The sequence below is a fragment of the Syngnathus acus genome, chromosome 1, assembly GCF_901709675.1.
Source record: "Syngnathus acus chromosome 1, fSynAcu1.2, whole genome shotgun sequence".
Classification (NCBI taxonomy): Eukaryota; Metazoa; Chordata; class Actinopteri; order Syngnathiformes; family Syngnathidae; genus Syngnathus; species Syngnathus acus.
This window is the reverse complement of record NC_051087.1, coordinates 16,656,172-16,678,516: the sequence shown is the minus strand read 5'-3', so window position 1 is coordinate 16,678,516 and position 22,345 is coordinate 16,656,172. Positions and strand designations below refer to the sequence as shown.

General features: G+C 44.3%; 2 long non-coding RNA genes across 2 annotated transcripts; both read left to right on the top strand.

Moving 5' to 3' along the window:
* Positions 1 to 4,046: 4,046 nt before the first annotated feature.
* LOC119125147 lies at positions 4,047 to 21,530 on the top strand. Its single transcript, XR_005098444.1, has 3 exons — positions 4,047 to 4,731; positions 7,140 to 7,143; positions 21,520 to 21,530. It is a non-coding gene; the product is annotated as an uncharacterized LOC119125147 (long non-coding RNA).
* On the top strand, positions 12,540 to 19,956 carry LOC119125017. The gene is made up of 4 exons (XR_005098407.1): positions 12,540 to 12,994; positions 16,910 to 16,916; positions 17,584 to 17,588; positions 19,944 to 19,956. It is a non-coding gene; the product is annotated as an uncharacterized LOC119125017 (long non-coding RNA).
* Positions 21,531 to 22,345: the final 815 nt, after the last annotated feature.

The window sequence follows — 22,345 nt, the reverse complement described above, 5'->3', positions numbered from 1 at the left end:
TGTGTTTCAAAATCAATCAAAAGCTTGTCGATATTTAGAGATCTTCATTGCTAAGAATGAAGGTGTGCTGACTGCTGATGGAATTTTTTTTATTGTTATCAAGTGTATAATGTGCGATGCTAGATGAACAAAAGGGAATCTTGGTCATAGGAGAGTATGTCTGACTGTGGTTATGCTGAAGACGCAACGTGTGTGGCTTCTTAGATAACTGCAGGGAGAAGTGTTGCAAATGGATTCGAAAGATGATTAATGTAAGCATGATTGGATGATCGACCACTCCCATGAAAAAAAAAATGGAGAAACTGGCCCAATTGTTACAATATGTTCGAAAATGTAGTAGTATACACTATACTTAATAAAAATATTTTATAAATATATAAAATATATATAATGAAGTGAAATTGGGCTGGGCCATAGTTAGTGATCACAAAAGTAGCAGACCATCTTATAATGGTGGCAGACAATGCCCAACAACAAATAAGAGTGAAAAAGCACAGAGGCCCAGTTTGGTCTGCGGTCCCTATAAAAGTTTCTTTCCAAACCACCCCTCCCCAAACCCAGTTTGTTCCCCCACCCCCACACACACATCATCTCAGTGTGTCTCTGTTCCCTTCGGCTTATAAGCATGGCTGGTTGTTTGGTCTCAAAATTCAGTTTTCTTTGTTTGATGCTCACTCTCAGTATGTTATCGTTAAATTGAATTTCCATATTGTGTTGCATGTAGTTCGATTTGTATTGTTCGACTGGCATAAATAAAGGTCACTAAAGTAGATTAGTAATTCTGCAGATCCTTTGAAAACTAATGTGTGGCCTGCTCTGGCAACTTATATATCTCCTGATAACACCTGTTAAATTATAATATTCATTCATCCTATAGAAATAGCAAATAGATGTAGATCTATATGGTATAAAGCAGGGGTCACCAACCTTTCTTAAACCGAGAGCTACGTACTTCCTGGGTACTGATTAAGGCAAAGGGCTACCAGTTTGACACACACTTCTGAAATAGCCAATTTGCTCAATTTGGCTTTCACTATGTGTTATTATTGTCATTTCCAGTTCACATGTAAGTGTGATTTTAACAAGAATAGCAAAAATACAGTCAAACCTAGGTTTTCGACCACAATCCGTTCGAGAAGGCTGCTCGAGAAGTGAATCGTTCGAATTACGAATCATATTTTCCCATTACAAATAATGGAAAAAAAAATAATCCGTTCCAAGCCAAAAACCCCCCGCCTTTTTTAAGCATTTTTTCATTTGCACATTTTTGTCCAATCGCGCAACTGCACCGCACCGCCGAACGCAACCGTAGTGCGTCGCCGACCGCGCAACTGCACCGCGCTGGTCGCATTATTGTGACAGAGCCGTCGCTGAAATTTAGAAAAAAATTTTAAAGTCCTGATGTGCTTTCCAAAATTTAAGTGGACCTAAGTGCGCAGGGAGCTTAATTTTGTCCGATCGCACAATTGCAGCGCACCGCCAAATGCGTAACAGTAGCGCGTCGCCGACCGCGCAACTGCACCGCGCTGGTCGCATTATTGTGACAGAGCCGTCGCTAAAATTTTGAAAATATTTTTAAAGTCCTGATGTACTTTCCAAAATTTAAGTGGACCTCAGTGCGCAGGGAGCTTAATTTGGTCCGATCGCGTAACCGCAGATCGCCGAGCGCTCACTGTCACATTGCTTTAAGAGCGTCTTTGTGCTTTACTGCTCACACTTGCTTTCTTTGGAGGCATGATTAGGGGTTAATACAATCCTCAAAGTAACGAAAATACAATAACAACGGAGTCAGCCGGCATCCGGGACGCGCGGTCGGGTTTTCTCGGGTCCTCCCAGCTCATCTCGCGAGGTTCGACCTCCGAATTTTGTTCGACAACCGAAGCAAAACAATCTATAATTTTTTGTTCGAATTCCAATTTGTTCGAGAACCACGACGTTCGAAAACCGAGGTTTGACTGTAAAATAAATAGATGCAGCTCACTGACAAGTGCCGCTATTTGAGCTAATTTAGAACAGTCCTGAGGGCGACTCATGCGATCCTCACGGGCGACCTGGTGCCCGCGGGCACCGTGTTGGTGACCACTGGACTATACAGGTTTCTAGCATCAACTCAAAGTATTTTATTCTCTGTCTTTCTCTCACATATGCGTTCACCCCCCACACCCACACACACGCACGCACGCCCACACACAACACGCACACACACACACGCGCGCGCACACACGTGTTCGCACGCACACACACATGCACACACACACACACACACCACCCGCTCTCCTGAGGTGTGTGTACAAAGTGGGGGGGCTCAACAAGAGACGTTTCACGTGTGCCCTCAATAAGAACTTTGCTATAGTCAAGGATGACCAATAACACAAAGATTTGATGTTATGGCAATCTCTGAAACATGATTTTGTGATGACAAAGACCTGGACAGTGAGCAGTAGGACGATGGATTAGTTAAGACTAAACATAGCAGACAAAAGGAGTGTAACTATTGGTTTGTTTGTAACAAGAGGAACAGAATGTAATATTGATAAGAATATGACAATGACCAGTGATGACCCAATGAAGCCATGACATCTATTGCCCACCATTATTATGTCTAGACCAGTGGTTCTTAACCTTATTGGAGGTACCGAACCCCACCAGTTTCATATGCGCATTCACCGCATATTTTTTTCTTTAGTGTCATTTTTTCAAATTCAAGACATCAATGTTTAATACTGGTGCACAAAATGAGCCATGCTTGAACATCACCTTGTTCAAAGAACATAACCAACTCAATGCATGAACTCAAAACAAATTACATACCTGCAAATCTGTGTGACTTCTGCTGTTGCCTTTGCGAGACCAGTTCAGATATGCGTCGTCACGAATTTACACAATAAATCAGGTGTGTTCGTACCTTCGCAGTGGAGGCTATGCCAAACCCCTGAGACCAACTCACTTAACCCCTTGGGTTCGATCGAACCCAAGTTAAGAACCACTGGTCTAGACAAAGTTGTCAAGAGTATCTCTGAGCTGTGCTGCAAGCACAGTGGTAAGAGTCTGGTGGAATGTGGGTCTTTACTTTGTGCTGTCACTATCCATTTTCTACCATCCATTTTCTGAACCGCGTTTCCTCACGAGGGTTGCGGGTGAGCTGGAGCCTGTCCCAGCTGAATTTGGTCAGTAGGCAGAGGACAGCCTGAACCCGTTGCGAGCCACTTGCAGGGCACACAGACAAACAATTATTCACACTCACATCTGTGGGAAATTTGGAGTGCTCAACCATACATGTCTTTGGAATGTGGGAAGAAACCGAAATTCCCGGAGCCGACCTACGCAAGCACGGGGAGACCATGCAAACTCGACACAGGAAGGCCGGAGCCAGAATCGAACACTGCACCTCTGAACTCTAAGGAAACCTGCTAACCTGTGCCCCACCGTGCCGGCTTGAAAATACATTCATCCATAACAATATACAGTAATCCCTTGTTTATCGCGGATAATTGGTTCCAGGACCACCCGCGATAGGGGAAAATCCACGAGGTAGAGAAAATATATTGTTACAATATCCATAAAAGACTTTTTCAACCGGGGTGCCGCGGCACATATTGTCAGGGGTGCCGTGGGAAATTCTCCAATTTGTGTGCCTGTGCGGTGTAGCGCCCGGCAGAGTAATCATGTAGTACTCTTCCATATCAGAAGGTGGCAGCAGCAGGTAGCGATTTGCCTTGTGCTTGCAGACGAGAAAATTGGTGACGCATGGATGCAGCGGCAGGTAGCATTGATGGCGACGTTGTCATTGTGGATAGCGAGACGAGTCGATCGTAAAAGTGATGGAGAAGTTTTTGAAGAGAAAAAATGCTGACACTGTACTGGACCCTGGACAAAATCCGGACCCTGATGAGGGCCCTAGTATAAGTGGAGGTAAAAAGAAAGCAAAGACAAGGCAATACAACGAAAACTCTTTCATTTGGATTTACTTTTACCGGAGATGCAACGGCACCTACTCCATTGTGCTTGGTATGTGGTAAACAGATGTGATCATTACGCACTGTTTTTTACACCGCGAAACCCTCATAGCCAAGACTTTACCGGCAGACCTCGTTCCTGTGTTGGATGACGTTGTGTGCATGGTAAACTTTGTAAAGTCACGACCTGTGAAAACTCGCATATTTGCGGCTTTATGTGAGGAAATGGGAGCGGAGCATAAAGCCTTGCTGTTTCATACGGAGGTCCGATGGTTGTCGCGCGGCAAGGTGCTGGCCCGTGTGTATGAGCTGCGAGAGGAACTTAAAGTGTTTCTGACAAACGAGGGGTTCGATTCCGCAAAGCCGCTTGCAAGTGATGAGTGGTGTGCAAGGCTGGCATACCTGGCAGATATTTTTTATCATCTGAATGAACTGAACACACGAATGCAAGGCCGAAATGAAAACCTGCTTGCAAGCACAGATAAAATAAATGGATTCCGTTCCAAGGTGCAACTCTGGCAGCAACATGTGGAAAGTGGCAATCTTGAAATGTTCCAACTCACCAAGAAATGGCAAGATGTTAATACTGCTGCACTGTGTGAGATAATAGTTAAACATTTGAAAATTCTTGAGCAGAAGAAGTCATTTTATTTCTCTTTAGCCACCACAGAGTACCTTGACTGGGTTAGGGATCCATTCAGCTCAGCATCAGCTGTTGGAAAGGACATGACTTTACAGGAGCAGGAGGAACTAACTGAACTGAAACAAGATCGTGGTCTCAATCGATCTGTGTATGTTCTTCTGTGGGTTTTTAGCTTGTTTTTTATCTTTTTATTCTATTTATTTTTTATCGCATGCGCGGATCGGTTGGCACTTTTTAAATTTCGTTGTACATGTGACAATGACAAATAAAGATCTATTCTATTCTATGCTAAGCTTTGCTGATCTACCTTTGGACAGTTTCTGGTTGGCAGCTGCCAAGGAGTTCCCCATGCTGACCCACAAAGCTATTTTGACATTGCTCCCATTTTCCACAACATATCTGTGTGAGGTGAGCTTTTCAAGCCTGACTGCTGTAAAAACTAAAAACAGAGAAAGACTTAGAGCTGTGGAGGAAGAGCTTCGTGTGTGTCTTTCATTGATTCCTGCCAGGATATCTGCTCTGTGTTTATCCAAACAGGCCCAGGTTTCACACTGAGTGAGAATAAATATGAACGATTGTGAAATACTTTTTGTCTTTGTTTTTATTTGATTACTATTCAAGATGTCCGATTCAACGTCATTCTTCAATGTTAAAAAAAAGCTTATATTAACAATATAACACTTATATTGTAAATATTAGGTTTTTTTTTCGCATTTTCAGCTGGTGGTGTGCCGCGGGATTTATTCAATAAAAAAAGTGTGCCTTGCCTCAAAAAAGGTTGAAAAACACTGCTTTATTGTATTTTTAAACACTGTAATTGTACTTTTAAAATGTTTTTGTATTCTTAACCACTTTAGTAAACGTTTTAAAGTCAGACTTATTTTCATAAATATTCTCTATTTAAATAAATAGGGAAATAAAGAAAATAAATAAGAGTAAATATAAACAACATCCATACAAGACTTTTATGAACCTTTATTATAGTTTTATATTGTAGTTTTATAGTATGCAGAAACTATTATACATGCGTTTTACGTCGCGCCTGGACTACTGTAACGCATTATTCTCTGGTCTTCCTAAATCCATTATCAAAAGTCTACAGTTAGGACAAAATGCTGCTGCAAGGCTGCTCTCACGGACAAGAAAATTTTATCACATTGTTCCTTACGTTCCGTCCCGTAACCTCCGCTCGCAAAACGCTAGTCTTTTAGTGACCTCGAGGGCCAGAAAAATGTCTGCAGGGTCTAGAGCAGTGATCCCCAACCTTTTTTGCGCCACGGACCGGTTACGTGTCAGAAATATTTTCGCGGACCGGCCTTTATATAAATAAATAATACATTTATATAACTAAATAATACATTTATATAAATAAATAATACATTTATAATAAATATATGAATACGATGAAATAAAATGATACGACTGGCCACCTGCAGCGGCAACCGCATAGTGAAGTTTGCTGACGACACGACTCTGGTGGGTCTCATCACCAAGGGAGACGAGACTCAATACAGGCTGGAGGTTGACCTTCTGACCGCGTGGTGCAGGGACAACAACCTCCTGCTGAACGTCGACAAGACCAAGGAGATTGTCGTTGACTTCCGGAAGGGTCACGCCCGACACCTGCCGCTGACCATCGTCGGTGCTGTGGTGGAGAGAGTGAGCAGCGCCAGGTTCCTGGGGGTGCACATCAGTGAGGATCTCTCCTGGTCCACCAACACCGCGTCGCTGGCGAAGAAGGCCCAGCGCCGCCTGTACTTCCTTCGGAAACTCAGGCGAGCGGGGACTCCTCCGGCCGTCATGACTACTTTTTACCGCGGCACCATTGAGAGCGTCCTCTCCAGCTGTATTGCTGTCTGGGGTGGCAGCTGCACTGACCAAGACTTGAAGGCCCTGCAGCGCATTGTGAAAACGGCTAGTAAGACTATTGGTGCTTCTCTCCCCTCCTTGAAGGACATTTACACCTCCCATCTCACTCGCAAGGCGACCAAGATTGTGAGTGATGTGAGTCACCCCGCTCACTCTTTGTTTGAACTTCTGCCCTCTGGGAGGCGGTACAGGAGCCTGCGCTCCCGCACCACCAGACTTTCCAACAGCTTCGTACTCCAGGCTGTTAGGATCCTGAACTCGCTCCCCCTTTCAGCGTAGCGTCCTGTTCTTGCTGTATGCTCACTGGCTCGGTTTTGCCCCTCATATTCAATGGGTTATTGGTCTGTTTTTATTCATCGCTCATTTTATTTTATTTATTATTTATTATTTATGGTTTGTGCCTTCTTGTTTTTGTTTTGTGTCGCCTACTTGTATGTCTCGTCACCGTGGGATGGAGGAAACGGAATTTCGGTTTCTTTGTGTGTCTTGACATATGAAGGGATTGACAATAAAGCTGACTTTGACTTTGACTTTGATAAAAACAAGTATAAACGACATTAAAATAAAACTCACCATTACATTGAATTAGTGGGAGCACTGAGCTTGTTTCTCAGAAACGAGCCGGTCCCATCTAGGCGTAATCGGAGACAATGACACCCGAAGTGGTTAAGGTTTGTCTTTTAATGCAGGATGCTTGGTCTCCATGTGCCGAAGCAGTTTTGAGGGCTTCATTGCCTCGTTAGCTAGCCTGTCGCCACATATTATGCAGAGTGGGCTTGGCGCGTCATAGTCTTTTAAATGCAGCTTTCCTTTTCTTAGAAGTCGTAGCCTCTTCTTCTTCCGTCTCCTCATTGGGCTTTTTTTCCTTTCCGAAGAAGCTTTCCAAACATCTCTGTTTCTTGCTCATTTTTGCTTGCTTCGCGGGCTCAACTGAGGTGACATGTCACGTGACCGAGACGAGCGTCTTGACCTGAACCGACGGATGTAATTGGGAGAGAATTGCCAATTTTTTTATATTTTTCAAAATAAATACTTACTCATTTTTGCTAGCTTTGCAGGCTCGACTGGGGAAACATGTCACGTGACCGGGACGGACGTCTTGACCTGAATTAATTGATCGTCGATTAAAACATTTTTTTTTTTTTTTTCTGTGTGGCTTGGCGGCTCGGTACCAAGTGACCCACAGACCGGTACCGGTCCGCGGCCCGGTGGTTGGGGACCACTGGTCTAGAGCATTTTCTATTCGGGCTCCAGAGCTTTGGAATGCCCTACCAATGGATATTAGAACTGCTACCTCAGTAGAAACATTTAAGACACGTTTAAAGACACATTTTTATGATATGGCCTTTATTTAACCTGTAGTGGCCGATTCGGCTGGAGTATGTGTTTTCGCTCCCCCCCCCACCAATCAGGATGAGGGAACTGCAGCGGATTACCCCCCTCGAATACACTGCCAGGACAATCGAGGGCACCTCCTGTAGCTCTTCACTTTGAATTGGACATCCACTTTTTCTCTGATTTTTTATATTATGTATTCTATGTGCCCTCTCTGCATCCATTGCAGCCTGGTCATCCTGGAACGGGAATCCTCCCATCTGTGGTCCCTTCTCAAGGTTTCTCATTTTTCCCCTGTTAGGTTTTTTTTGAGTTTTTTCTTGCCCTCCTGGGAGTTTAAGATCAGGAGATGTTTGAGAATAATTGTCAATTTTTTTTGTATATGTGAAGCCCTTTGAGACTTATTTGTGATTCAGGGCTATATAAATAAACTTGACTTGACTTGACTAGTTTTATACACTTTGTTTTTTAAATATTTTTTGTAGTTTTAAACACTTTTGTAAAAGAAAAAGTCAGACTGACTTGCAGAAACATTATTATTTATTTAAATAAATAAGAAGCTAAATATGAGTAAATATTTTGTTACAATATCCACACAAGACTTTTATGAAACTTTTTTGAAGTGCAAACGTGTCTGGCTCCTCTCTGCTCTTGCATGCTGGCCGACTGACGTGTCCCCGCGGCCCAGGGCGAGCGCATCCGCAAAATACTTTTATGATTTCGTTTTTATACACTCTATTGTACTTTTAAATACGTTATTGTATTTTGAACACTTTTTAAAATATTTTAAAGTATCACGGCTCCTCTCTGCTCTTGCGACTGACGCGCCCCCACGGCCCAACGCGAGTGCATCCGCGCAAGACTTTTATAATTTTATTTTTATACACTCTATTGTATTTTCAAATACATTCTTGTATTTTAAATACCTTTAAAAACATTTTAAAGTGTCTGTTTTTGCGTGCTGGCCGACTGACGCACCCCCGCTGGGGGGAGCATCTGCACAAGACTTTTTTTTGTAGTTTAATTTTTAAACTCTTTATTGTAATTTTAAACATTTAAACATTTTCAAGTGTAAATGTGTCACGGCTCCGCTTTGCTCTTGGGATGCTGACCGGCTGACGCAGCCCAGCGCGAGGGCTTCCACACATTGCTCAGAGGCACGCCCTCCGCTTAGTGCTCATTGCCGGCCGCTGTTGATGTGCATTCCAGTTCTTTTAGGTGAACTGAATCTTTAGAATCAGTTCACCCAAAAGATTCGTTCAAACGAATCGTTCAATGAATCCCCCCCAATCCTACCCCCCCCCCCCCCCCCCCCACTCACACACACACTCATACGGTTTTTTTTGGTTTTTTTTTTTACATCCAGGGGAAACAACCCATACACATCAAACAATACAACCACACAACCCCACCAAATTATTATATATAATAATAAGGCGACCAAGATTGTGAGTGATGTGAGTCACCCCGCTCACTCTTTGTTTGAACTTCTGCCCTCTGGGAGGCGGTACAGGAGCCTGCGCTCCCGCACCACCAGACTTTCCAGCTTCGTACTCCAGGCTGTTAGGATCCTGAACTCGCTCCCCCTTTCAGCGTAGCGTCCTGTTCTTGCTGTATGCTCACTGGCTCGGTTTTGCCCCTCATATTCAATGGGTTATTGGTCTGTTTTTATTCATCGCTCATTTTATTTTATTTATTATTTATGGTTTGTGCCTTCTTGTTTTTGTTTTGTGTCGCCTACTTGTATGTCTCGTCACCGTGGGATGGAGGAAACGGAATTTCGGTTTCTTTGTGTGTCTTGACATATGAAGGGATTGACAATAAAGCTGACTTTGACTTTGACTTTGACTTAATTGGCTCGGGTAATTAACACATTTCTTTCTATAATACAACACTTACACACTGATCCGTTGGCAACAGTCTCTCACCCGGTCGTGAACGGGAAATTGCGTCACTGACTCGTTCATGAACGGGATATACGTCACTGACTCGTAAAGTCCCTCCTCCATCTATCGCTCGCTGGCGCTGCTGATTGGTCTTTCGCGAAGATTCACGAGTGAGTGACAGACAGCATTGCCGCCAAGCCATTGCCAGCCGACACACTTTATGCCGACATTGATGTTTTAATTTTGTTTTTGTTGGCTTGTAGTTGATGCTGTTATTATATATCTTCAACGGGAGTTCTCCTCGATCGTCATGGCGGCTGTTTACATCCCACCACACGCACGTGCGAGTGAAGCCACGCAGATGCTGGCTGACCAGGTAACAGACATGGAGAAACTTCTACCAAACTCACTAATCATTGTTCTGGGTGATCTTAACAGGGCGAACCTCGCACACGAACTCCCCAGATACAGACAGCACGTAACGTGTCCCACCAGAGGGGCACAGACTCTGGACCACTGCTACACCGTGATCAAGGATGCATACCACTCTGCGGCTCGTGCAGCTTTAGGACTCTCGGACCACTGTCTAGTTCATCTGATCCCGGCCTACAGGCAGAAACTAAAAACTTCTAAGCCTGTGGTGAGGACTGTGAGGAAGTGGACAGTGGAGTCAAGGCAGGACCTCCAAGCCTGCTTTGACTGCACCGATTGGGGAGCTTTCGAAGCTGCAACTTCAGACTTGCATGAACTCACTGACACTGTCACATCATACATCAGTTTTTGTGAGGATCTGTGTGTGCAGACTAAGACCTTCTGCACGTACAACAACGACAATCCTTGGTTTACACCGAACCTCAGGAGGCTGCGCAAAGTCAAGGAGGAGGCCTACAGGAGCGGCGACCGCGACCTGTTCAGGCAGACCAGAAACACACTGAACCGAGAGGTCAGGAAAGCCAAGAGGTGTTACGGGGAGAACCTGAAGAGACACCTCTCTGCCAATCCTGATCCCTCAACAGTGTGGAAAGGTCTGCAGAGCATCACGGGCTACAAGAAACGAACCCCCCGTCCTGTGGAGAGCCCAAGGCTTGCTAACCAGCTGAATAAGTTCTACTGCAGGTTTGATCGGTCCTCCCACACAACGGGACTTCCTGCAGCACAATCTACATACTCACCTCTCCCCACAACTGCTCTGTCCACACCTCTATCATCGTTGTCACCCACTCTCTCTCTTGCAGAGGCCGCACCCGCACTCCAGGTCCGCGAGGAGGAAGTGCGCCGGATGTTCCGGAGACAAAAGACCAGGAAGGCACCGGGCCCAGACGGCGTGTCACCTTCCTGCTTGAAAGTCTGCGCTGAACAGCTGGCGCCCACCTTTGCACGGATCTTCAACCGTTCTCTGGAGCTGTGTGAGGTGCCCTCGTGCTTCAAGAGCTCCACCATCGTTCCAGTGGCCAAGAAGCCCGCCATCACAGGTTTGAATGACTATAGACCCGTCGCACTGACATCTGTGGTCATGAAATCTTTCGAGAGGTTAGTGCTGAACCACCTGAAGGAGGTCACGGGCCCCCTGCTTGACCCCCTCCAGTTTGCCTACCGGGCAAACAGGTCAGTGGATGATGCGGTCAACATGGGACTGCACTACATCCTGCACCACCTGGACACCCCAGGAACGTACGCCAGGATCCTGTTCGTGGACTTCAGCTCGGCGTTCAACACCATCGCTCCTGACATCCTCCAACAGAAGCTCATCCAGCTTGCGGTGCCTGCCCCCACCTGTCAGTGGATCACCAGCTTCCTGACCAACAGGAGACAGCGTGTGAGGCTGGGGGGCATCACATCTGACACCCGGACCACCAATACTGGAGCCCCTCAGGGGTGCGTCCTCTCCCCACTGTTCTTCTCTCTCTACACCAATGATTTCTCCTCAGATGACTCCCCTGTGAAGCTCCTGAAGTATGCAGACGACACCACTCTCATCGGACTGATCCAGGACGGTGATGAGACTGCGTACAGACAGGAGGTGGAGCGGCTGGTCCACTGGTGCAACCAAAACCATCTGGAGCTGAACCCGCTCAAGACCGTGGAGATGACAGTGGATTTCAGGCGAGACCCTTCACCACTTTTACCCCTCACTATCCGCAGTAATACTATTCTCTCCACAGACACCTTCAAGTTCCTGGGAACCACAATCTCTCGGGACCTGAAATGGACCGGCCACATAGACTCTGTCCGGAAGAAGGCCCAGCAGAGGCTGTACTTCCTGAGACAGCTCAAGAAGTTCAACCTGCCGCGAGAGCTTCTGAAGACTTTCTACACTGCCATCATCCAGTCTGTCCTCTGCACCTCCATCACTGTCTGGTTTGGATCAGCCTCCAAACAAGACAAGCACAGACTGCAACGGACAATCAGGACTGCAGAAAAGATCATTGGAATCAACCTCCCATCTATCCAAGACTTGTACCTGTCCAGGACCAGGAAACGTGCAAGGAACATCTCTACAGACCCTTCTCACCCAGGTTGCAGTCTGTTTGAACTACTCCCCTCCGGACGGCGTTATAGAGCTCGGTACGCCAAAACCAGCAGACACCGAGACAGCTTCTTCCCCCGGGCTGTTGCTCTGATGAACTCACACCACTCATAGAGTCTCAGAGGCATTACTGTGCAATAACATCCTGCTCTTCACACCTTTTGAATTTGTCTACACTGTTTTTGCCATTATGCACATGTCCTGAGTGTTGTTAGTCACCTATATGTTGAACAGAGGGTGTGTTTTTACCGAAGTCAAATTCCTTGTTTGGCACGCTCAAACATGGCGAATAAAAACTCTTGAATCTTGAATCTTGAATATACTTTGTCAACAGTTCGGTCGTCATTCTCTTGATTCGAGCGGAAGTTCCACTTTCCCCTTGGGGACCCTGGACACTCCATGTCATTGGCAAGCATGCTACAGCCACAGCACAGACAAGCACTCCTCTGAGTGCCATTTTCCGTTCAGTTCCACAGAGCCACCTGAACCCCTAGGGAGCTAAATGGTCAGGGTTCTTAGTTCTTCACCGGTTTGAGACTGATGCCAAACTATAATTGGCACCCCCTTTGCAGCCGGATACTTCGCCCTGACCGGGGCCTAGGAGCCAAGCACTCTCTGCAGCTTACAGTGGCTGAGATGTATCCAGCTGGGTCTTTCTGCACAGCTGTGGGTGTGGCGAGTAGGACTTGGAATGGTCCCTCCCACCGGGGTGAAGACCACGTCTTTCGTTTGATTACTTTGATGAAGACCCAGTCACCTGGTTTTGCTGAGCCATCCTGTGGAGATAAAGGAGTGGAGGGCAGTAAACTTGCATTTGACACATTTTTCGTTTGCATGGTTTTGATCATGTAGTCAGCTAGAGTTAGCTCTTCTGTGTCTTTGTCTTGATCATGTGAGATCAGAGGGAGCCTGTATGCTCTGCCATGAATGATCTCAGAAGGGGTTAAACCCTTGCCACAGGGCATAATCCTCATATAGAGTTTTACCAAATCTAGACATTCGGGCCATGGTCTTCCCGTTTCTGCCATGCATTTGGTTAATGACCGAATTGACAAAATGTGGTCCGTTGTCACTGTAAATGGTCTCTGGGATGCCATAACTGGGAATGATGGTCTTGCAGATAGCCTTTGCTATTTATAGCATCTGCATTCTTTGCTGGGATTATTTCTGTCCACCTTGAAAGGGCATCGATTAGGACTAATCAGTATTTGTACAGTCCGCACCTGTTTAGTTCTATGAAGTCCATATGCAACATTTGGAACGGATATGTTGGTTCTGGGAATTTTCCTCTTTTTGGTCTTACATTCCCTTGTGGATTATTTTTTATACAGACTTCACACGTCCTACAAAAAAGTTTTGAGTACAAATTGAAACCATACGTTGTAAAGTGTTGTGATATTAGCTCCTGCATCCCCCCTGTCGACACATGAGTACTCCCTTGTGTCGAAATTGCAGCTGCTCTAAAAAGGGATTTAGGGAGAACAAGCTTATTATTTACAACGTATATGTCTTTGTCTGTCAGATGTGCACCTTTAGCAATCCACATTTTCTGTTCTTGTTTAGGGGCTAAATGTTGCATATCATGCAAGATCTGTATATTTATTAGTTCTTCCTTTTCTGACAGCAATCTCAGAAATAGGTCTGAGGTTCCGTATTTGCCTATAGCAGCTTCCTTTGCTGTTTTATCTGCTAAGGCATTGCCTATTGATACAAAATCTTTCCTCCGTGTGTGTGCCTCCCATTTGCAAATTGCAAGCTTTGTGGGCAACATTACTGCCTGGAGGAGCTGGATTAGAAGTTGTGCATGTGTTATTTGCTTTCCTGTTGAAGTTATCATTCCACGCCTTTCCCATTGTTTTGCAAAGTAAAAAACTGTTGAAAATGCATACTGGCTGTCTGTGTATACAATTAGGTCTTGTCCATCTGCTAGAGTACACGCTCTGGTCAGTGCAATGATTTGTGACAATAACAGAGCTGTATAAGACAAATGTCTGGCTGGAGACAGCATGTTCATTTTACTTTGAAGTAACAACACATCAACAGCATGTGGGTACAAACAGGTCTGTGGGATGGAACAAGTTCACATCTGCTGACGATTCTACTGCCATTGCAGCAGCACATATAACTTAACACATTTTCCACTTTGTTTTCAACAGGTGTTAACCCTTCTGAAGTGGGGGTGATTTTCATATAGAGTTTCTTTTAGGTTCCCGTGTGGATCATGTTTCACACAAACAGGACATGCTTTTTTTTTTTTTTTTTTAATTTCACTTAAGAATCTAAACCGAAGGTAACGAAAGAATCTAAACCGAAGGTAACTAATAACTCATCCCCCCCCTGTTGTCACATAAGTGACACAATTGGGGTTGCCTTAAGAAGTCATTTTGGCAAAACAGTTTTGTTACTGACGTGGTCAATAACACTTGACTTCATTTCCTCTCTGGCCTAAATGCTGCATGAGGAGAAAGGAATCTCATCCCCACGCTTCCTTTGTTTCAAAAGCAATTATCATCAATGTAGACCAAAACTTGACTTTTAGATGAAACCGTAAAACCAGCCATTCAATTCATGATAATCAGTCAACCACTGTGAAATAAGCCCTATTTTCTTTTCTTAGCATTAAATTTGCTCAAGATCACTCTTTCTTCAAAGTTGTTCTGCTAATTTTCCCATAGCAGTCTCCAACAACGTCAACCATTCAACCTGTATCTTGTCAGTTATTCATTCCTGCTCATTTGCATCTCTCTCTCTCACACACACACACACGCACACACACACACACACACACACACACACACACACACACACACACACACACACACACACACACACACACACACACAGCCTCCATTATACACTGGTCTCACTCTCCTCAAGCTCTCTTCAAGCTGTTCACACAGTCATACATTATTTTCAATTCACATTCCTCATTTGAATTTGTCCCATCTCAAGGTTCTTGATAAAACAACCCACTCATTCCAATTTTGACATATTCCAAAAATTCACATTTACATTGTCCCAGTTTGAAATTCACATCATTCAGCCCATTCAAATCACACCGGGGAAAGTTTTCAACATTCCCGAAATCGCTAAATTAAAAAAAATTATGTTTTCACGTTAACTTATTAATCCTTTGTATGGCATGCTCAAACTTGGCCAATAAAAGATTGATTAAATTTTCTGCAAAATTTCACAAAATTCATTTTTTTTTTTTTCACCTCTAATTTCTACATTTTTCCAACTGATTCAATTCTGCTCCAACATCATTCTGTTGCATCCTCTAAGTATTTATTAATCTTTTACGCCTTCACACGCAATTTCTCCAGAAATTGCATTTTCTAGTTTCAAAATCATTTTGCCTTTTTGTGTCGTGGTGCAAATCGAATAGACCGCAGTCTAGTAAATTTCCTTGCACACTATTTTAGCCAATTTCATAATTTTAACACATAGACACACATAAACACACAGACAACACAAGGACAAGACAAGGGCCCACAATAAAGACACAGTACACAAACAGCATCAACGAACAGCGCTGCGCAAACGTCTTCGTCTATTTGATGTTTTGGTTTTACTATTTTTATTTTCATTTTTTCATATTAGTGGCCTTATCTTTCAATAAGGTTTGACACCTGTATCATTCGCATACATCAGCATCGTTTATACTTTGGGGAAATTTAACAGCCTTCGTCATGCTTCTTGTTTGTACAGGAGTTCTAATTGACTGACCATGACATATTTTGCTATTATATGGGGAAGGTTTCAGGTCTTTTAAATTTAGATGCATGTTTTGCATAGGAGCAGAAAGAGCTTTTTGCCTCAGGCTCCTCTGCTTAACAGTGTGGCTTCATTGTCTGACAAACATACTTGCGACCTCATCGCTCTTAATGACACTTGCCTCAAGTTTGGTAACTTATTTAACATATATACTTCTCATCTCCTTATACATTGTCAGTAACACTTTGACGGCCCCCCATTTTAATGAATTTAGTCCAACTGTCAAATCCTAGGGATTTCTAAAGCTGGAATGTTTCTTTAGTGGGATAACGACTTTCTGTGGTAATTCCTGCTCCGACCAGTTTCCTGGTGAGGAATTCATGCCTGTGCTTCCACAGAAATTCGTTATTTCTTCCCACTATATTACATGCAGCACATACGTGCTACCATTCACACACACATTCACACCGCGGAATTTTCTTAACACAACGAGGTGTATTTATGTCTACAAGTTCCATCTGTAGACCGAATTCCTATTTCTTGGAATTCACAAGGACTCCGCCGCCCTTACCCGGGTACCCTTTTTTCCGGGGACTAAAATACCCCAACCACGCAGCCAACGAAGAGGTCTCACCGAATCTCTGAAAGATTTCTCTTGAAGATTCCGTCAATCGTCGCCGCCGAGAGGTGCTGAACTGGACTTCGCCGGCCTGGTGGATGAACATCGCTCCCCAGGGCTTTCCTTCAGGGTCCTGGGACCTCTGCCGTGCACGGATTCGGCGTCCTCAACACTCCTCGGATCAGCGAGCAGATTTCCAGGAATCCCGGACGAGCCCCCAAAAATGTTGGGTCCACAACATTTATCTGAACAGAATCTCACAGAGGCGGGATATGTCTTCGATGGCAAGCGACTTCTGCAGAAGGGCGCAACCCCAGACACACAGCGAGTGTGGCTGAGATCCGCGCCTTCCCTCAGTTTGGTCGTGCCTTTTATTGAGGAACAAACAATGGGGCAAGTGTACATAAATGCATAGCTTCTTTAGACAGGAAGGACATTCCACAATTACATCTCATGACCACAGCGATACTATTACGGACAGAAGCAGATGGTCATCTCATGACTTTAGCTTAACAAAAACGGAGTCTTAGTGGTCATGGGATGGATACTTCTGTGGCGTTCTCATGACTTCTACTTAAATAAGACGTTTGTCTGCTTCAGCCATCCCATGACAACCTCATGATCTGTTCATGGATAGCTAACTATGGGGCTTATTGTATAGTGCGACTCATGACTCCAGACATGAGTTCCTTAGACAGCCAGATGCTCCCAAGTCATTATCACGAGGCCAAACTGTCACATACTGTGGAAAATCTTGCACACATAAGTAGATACATAGAATCCAATGATAAAAAGTATATTTTTCCCAACAGCAGTCGTGTGTCATCAGGGTGAACAGCAGGGGGCTCAGGACGCAGCCCTGAGGGGAGCCTGTGCTGAGGGTGATGACATCTGAGGTGTTCTGTCCGACCCGGACTGACTGAGGTCTGTTGGTGAGGAAGTCTAGCAGCCAGTTTCGAAGGGGGGTGCTGAAGCCCAGGTGTTCCAGTTTTTCCACCAGATGTTGTGGAATGATGGTGTTAAACGCTGAGCTGAAGTCCAGGAACAGCAACCGCACGTGGGTGTTCCTCTCCTCCAGGTGAGCCAGGCTCAGGTGAAGAACGGAGGAGATGGCATCTATCTATCTATCTATCTATCTATCTATCTATCTATCTATCTATCTATCTATCTATCTATCTATCTATCTATCTATCTATCTATCTATCTATCGTCAATCTCTTCACATGCCAAGACACACAAAGAAATCGAAATTACGTTCCCACTATCCCACGGTGACAAGACATAGTACACGATATACATACAAGTAAACAACACAAAATAAAAACAAGAAGGCACAAACAATGAATAATAAGAGTGATGAATAAATAATAAATAAACAAATAACACAATAAATAAGAGGAGCAAAACGGAGCAAGTGTGCATACAGCAGACAGTCAGAATATAGCGCAAAAGTACAGGACGCTACGCAGAAGGGGGGAGAGAGTTCAGGATCCTAACAGCCTGGAGTATGAAGCTGTTGGTGAGTCTGGTGGTGCGGGAGCGCAGGCTCCTGTACCTCTTCCCAGAGGGCAGAAGATCGAACAAAGAGTGAGCGGGGTGACTCACATCACTCACAATCGTGGTCGCCTTGCGGGTGAGATGGGAGGTGTAAATGTCCTTCAAGGAGGGGAGTGAAGCACCAATAATCTTACCAGCCGTGTTCACTATGCGCTGCAGGGCCTTCATGTTGTATTCAGTGCAGCTACCACCCCAAACAGCAATACAACTGGAGAGGACGCTCTCAATGGTGCCACGGTAAAATGTAGTCATGACGGCCGGAGGAGCACTCGCTCGCCTGAGTTTCCGCAGGAAGTACAGGCGGCGCTGGGCCTTCTTCGCCAGTGATGCGGTGTTGGTGGACCAGGAGCGATCCTCACTGATGTGCACCCCCAGGAACCTGGTGCTGCTCACTCTCTCAACCACAGCACAGATAGTCAGCGGCAGGTGTTCACTTTAGGAAGTGATTCGTTCACTCTCGTTCACTGAAAATATTCGTTCTTTTTGAACGAATCGTTGACTCACGAGCCAACACTAGCTCACTGCCGTTGTCCCGAATGTTACTGCACGATGGTGCGTTTTTCCTTTGTGCATGGCTATGTCACGTCTCCTATGGCATCACGCGCCCCCCGTGCTAGACCTCTGAGGCGCGAGTCGCCAATACAGAGCTGCTAAACGTCACTCCTCACAGTTTTTGTCTGTTTTGTCACGCACGCACGGCACCTGATTCTCGTTTGCCTGACCCGCTGTGTTTCGAGATGTTTGTTAGAACTGCTAAGCCAATCCACTGCAAGGGCACAGATCAACATGTTCCCATTGGCCATTAGTGTCATACGGGCAGACAAGTGATGCCGCAAAAAGCCACGACCATCGGGGAGTCGCTGATGGTGTAGGGGTGCACTTGCCTGTCTTGTTGCCTGGGTTGTGTGCTTCATTGCATATGATTCTGTGAATGTGTGCATATGCATGTGTGTGTGTGTGTGTGCGTGCGTGTGTGTGCGCGTGTGTGTGGCAGACTAAAAAAAATAATAAACGATTCGCGATGCACCGAATCTATTTCTTTAAAAAAAAAAATCCGCGATAGAGCGAGGCCGCGATAGGTGAAGCGCGAAGTAGCGATGGTTACTGTACTGCAAACGTAACTTGAAACATGGAAACATAACTATACGTATACTATTTATTTATTTATTTATTTATTTATTTATTTATTTATTTATTTAACACACACAAAATAACACAAATGTCACATGAAGAAAAAAACAATTCAAAGAAAATAGTCATGCGCAAGGAAGACGAGAAACTGACGAGCTTATAAAGTGTCTCCCTCAGACTTCAAGTTAAAATTAAAGAAAGTTTTATAAAAAAATATATAATCAATCAATTAGCTTACCATTTGAAGTTGGATTAAAATCAGTGTAGTTACAAAGGTGGTAATAATAACTTAATAAACAAATAAAGGTAATAAATCCTTAGTAAACAAATAATAGCAACATCAAGGCAAAATAATAACAGTAGCCATGGTAGCAAGCACCCTAACTCAGGTAATACTACTATAGTTCATAGTGCATATGTGATTTGTGAATATGTGTCATTTAACAGCAGTTTTAAACATGAATGACGAAAGGTCAAAGAAATGGATAGGAAGTTGATTAAATAAATAAATTAATGACAGCTGCTATATACTTTCAGTATAATTGAGGGGTGTCAAACTAATTTCGGTCCGGGGCCCACGACAGCAGAATTTGATTGCAAGGGGCCAGACCAAAACACTCATTGCAAAATTACATAGAACTAACAATAAATCCACATTTTTCTTCAAATGAATTTCCCTTTGACGAAATATGTTATAAAGAAGCTCGGCATTTTTAGGAAAAGTATGAGCAATTTAAACAACACTTACACTAAGTTTAACATTTATTTAAGTGTATTATGCATAAAAACTGATCACACTATATGTACAACATCACCAAGTTAAAAAGCATCAAACACAAAACAAATTAAGAAGTAATGTTTCACTCACAGTACGCGACCAGTCCATCCCGACTGTCCAGTGCTCCAACGACAGAATGTCCTCACTTGTGGTGTCGGTCATAGGCACCAAGTCGAGAAACTCCTCTGTGACATTCAGTCTCGTCTACTCCACAAATGAATATGACCAGTTGAGCCATGTCCGTAATATCGGTACTCTCATCAATTCTAACTGAAAATGCCAGAAATTACTCCACTTTGTGTTTCAGTTGATTGTCAAAATCTGCCGATAGTTCCGAAATCCTGGGCTGCCATGGTATTTCTTGTCAAGCTTATGTTGGCAAAAGTTTGTCGCTTATCAGGACACACAATTTTGGCAGCCTTCAGCATGCATGTTTTGACGCACTCACCCTTACTGCAAGTTGATGCGAATGCTATTTGGCTAGCACGTAGGTAGCTGGCTTTCACCGCAGCATCTTTTGGCTCCAGGTGAAAATAGATCATTGTTTCCTCAGACCTACTAAAATGTCCTTTTTTCCGAGCAATCTGTTGTATTTCCACCATACTGAGTTTCATAATGACGCCGAATATTGTATCCCTTAAGCACCGAAACTTGCTGATGGCACATATGGCACACAGGTTTCCCATTCACATCTGGGAACATATATACGATGAGGTCCATTTTTCTTGAAAAACTGGACATTATGTGCCCATTTTAGTCTTTTTTGACAAGGACATTTCACTGATGATGGTGTCGAGGCAAACAGAAAAGACGGCTAAAGTGAAACCAAATGCCGCTTACAGACTCAGAAGCTTGATGCTGTTACTACTACATCTTCTGTTAGTTCCGACGCGCAGTATTGCTTCATATTTTCTTGTCTAAAACACACTGCCCCAGCAGACAATAAAGGAACTCCAGATTCGAAATTGAATTTTTTTTTTTTCATTGATGCAGATCCCCTGGGCTGGACTGAACGCCCTGAGGGGCCGGTTCAGGCCCACGAGCCGTACGATGGACACCCCTGTTATAATCTTTTTGGAATGTGGGAGTAAACCAAAGTACCTGGAGAAAACCCAACCAGGTGTGGTGAGACCAACCAACGGTGTAAAACTAATAAAGAAAATACACGCTGCAGTAATCCTTTATACCCCATGCCATGCGACTGTTTAATTACACCCTGAGAGGTATGCACTACTGGATTCCCTTAACTCGCTGCTGTAATCTTAACATCTTGCACACTGATGACCATGTGCCTTATTTCTGAACTTTTAGACTGCAATACAATTGCAACTTTTCTTTTATGTTTGTATTTAAAAAATTAGTAAACTTTAGAATTTAAATTTAAAATTTAGAACTGTGTTGTGTTCACTGAGACTTGACAAAACCACGAATCATCAGGCTGTCGTCAAGTCGTTGTTGTCAGGTGTCGTGGGAAAGGACGACCCAAGTGCAGGGAAGCAAGAAAGCAGGGCTGTGGTTCAGTCAAAAAATGCTTACTAGATATCACGTTTATAAATTCCCCCGTTTTATTCATTCAGTTGTGGTCTATATAAAGTGGAACAGTGATGGTTTTGTCCATTCGGATGACGGTGGGATCATGGATGCATTCGAAAACAAACACTGTCTCGCCAACGCTCCAGTTTTGGCTTTCACTGACACCAGCAAACCCTACGCGCTGCATGTGGATGCCAGTCTTGCAGGACTTGGCGCCGTACTGTACCAGGTGGACTCTGAAGGGCTAAGGCCAGTAGCCTTTGCCAGCTGAAAACTTAACCCTTCAGAAAAGAATTAACCCATCCATCAGTTCGAATTCTTGTTGCGGAAATGGGCTATCGTGGAAAAGTTCCATGATTATCTGGATTACATGGAGCATGTTTCACAGTTCGCACTGACAACAACCCTAAATGCTCATGGATATTGTTAGCTGTCGGACTCAAAATTGTAAACTATTTTGATATCATACCGACCTGGTAAGAACAACGTTGATTCTGATTTGCTGTCGAGAATGAAGCCAAGAAAAGAGGCTGAAGTCTGGGAAAGTATAGCTTAGGCTGGTGTCAAGTCCATTTGCAGAAAGGGAGGTGCACAATCATCCCCAAGGTATGCAGAACAACTTGAAGCTTCTCACGAGTGTGTGCCTGACATATATGCCTTCTCTACAAGTGTGAAAATGGACACACTTGGCCAAATGACCACGCAGGAGTTAATCTTGGCTCAGGCCCGAGATCCACTTTTAGGACCGAAACAGGGAAAGTTGCCTGAGGATACGGAGTGTAATCCTGGGAGCT